Raw genomic sequence first — 2182 nt, forward strand, 5'->3', positions numbered from 1 at the left:
GATAATTTTTGCTCTAGTGCTTCACTTATATCTTTTAAAGCACGGTGGTGGATTTGTTTTAAAGAAACTATTGATCTCTCATGCTTCACTTAGATTATTTTGAGAGTCGTTAATAGCATGGTAATTTGCTTAATGTTAATATACTTGGTATTCAAGATATGTGAAACTTCCTTTTGAGTGAATTGAATACTAAGATAAGTTTGATGCTTGATAATTGTTTTGAGATATGGAGGTGATAATATCAAAGTCATGCTAGTTCGGTGATTATGAATTTGAGAAATGCTTGTGTTGAAGTTTGCAAGTCCCGTAGCATGCACGTATGGTTAAAGTTGTGTGACAAATTTGAAACATGAAGTGTACCTGGCTTGTGCATCCTTATGAGTGGCGGTTGGGGACGAGCGATGGTCTTTTCCTACCAATCTATCCCCCCAGGAGCATGCGCGTAGTACTTGATTTTTGATGACTTCTAAATTTTTGCAATAAGTATATGAGTTCTTTTGACTAATGTTGAGTTCATGGATTATACGCACTCTCACCTTTCCGCCTTTGCTAGCCTCTTCGGTACCGTGCATTGCCCTTTCTCACCTTGAGAGTTGGTGCAAACTTCGCCGGTGCATCCAAACCCCGTGATACAATACGCTCTATCACACATAAACCTCCTTATATCTTCCTCAAAACAGCCACCATACCTACCTATCATGGCATTTCCATAGCCATTCCGACATATATTGCCATGCATCTTCCATCATCATCATCATGACATACATTACTTTTGTCATATTGCCATCGCATGATCATGTAGTTGACATCGTATTTGTGGCAAAGCCACCATGCATTATTTTTCATACATGTCACTCTTGATTCATTGCACCATCCCGGTACACCGCCGGAGGCATTCATATAGAGTCATATCTTGTTCTAAGTTTTGAGTTGTAATCCTTATGTTGTAATCAATAGAAGTGTGATGATCATCATTATTAGAGCATTGCCCAAATAAAAAAAGAGAAAGGCCAAAAGAAAAAAAAAGAAAGGCCCAAAAAATATAAAAAATAAAGAGGGCAATGCTACTATCTCTTTTCCACACTTGTGCTTCAAAGTAGCACCTAGTTTTTCATGTAGTGAGTCTCATATATTGTGCTTCAAAGTAGCACCTTGTTCTTCATGTAGTGAGTCTCATAAGTTGTCTTTTCATACTAGTGGGAATTTTTCATTATAGAACTTGGCTTGTATATTCCTACGATGGGCTTCCTCAATTGCCCTAGGTCTTCATGAGCAAGCAAGTTGGATGCACACCCACTAGTTTTCTTTTGTTGAGCATTCATAGCTCTAGTGCATCCGTTGCATGGCAATCCCTACTCCTCATGTTGACATCAATTGATGGGCATCTCCATAGCCCGTTGATTATCCTCGTCAATATGAGACTTTCTCCTTTTTTGTATTCTCCACACAACCCCCACCATCATATTCTATTCCACCCATAGTGCTATATCCATGGATCACGCTCATGTATTGCGTGAAGGTTGAAAAAGTTTGAGATTATTTAAGTATGAAACAATTGCTTGGCTTGTCATCGGGGGTATAGAAGTTGGGAACATCTTTGTGTGACGAAAATGAAGCATAGCCTAACTATATGATCTTTGTAGGGATGAACTTTCTTTGGCCTTGTTATTTTGAGAAGACATGATTACTTTGATTAGTATGCTTGAAGTATTATTATTTTTATGTCAATATGAACTTTTGTCTTGAATCTTTCGGATCTGAATATTCATATCACAATTAAGAAGATTTACATTAAAATTATGCCAAAGTATCACTCCGCATCAAAAATTCTTTTTTTTTTTATCATTTACCTACTCGAGGACGAGCAGGAATTAAGCTTGGGGATGCCTGATACGTTTCCAACGTATCTATAATTTTTGATTGCTCCATGGTACTTTATCTACTGTTTTGGACTATATTGGGCTTTATTTTCCACTTTTATATTATTTTTGGGACTAACCTATTAACCGGAGGCCCGGCCCAGAATTGCTGTTTTTTGCCTATTTCAGTGTTTCGAAGAAACGGAATATCAAACGGAGTCCAAACGGAATGAAACCTTCGGGAACGTGATTTTCTCATCGGATAAGATCCAGGAGACTTGGACCCTACGTCAAGCAACCAACAGGGAAGGCACGACGTAGGG

Source organism: Triticum aestivum, chromosome 2D (genome assembly GCF_018294505.1).
Source record: "Triticum aestivum cultivar Chinese Spring chromosome 2D, IWGSC CS RefSeq v2.1, whole genome shotgun sequence".
Classification (NCBI taxonomy): Eukaryota; Viridiplantae; Streptophyta; class Magnoliopsida; order Poales; family Poaceae; genus Triticum; species Triticum aestivum.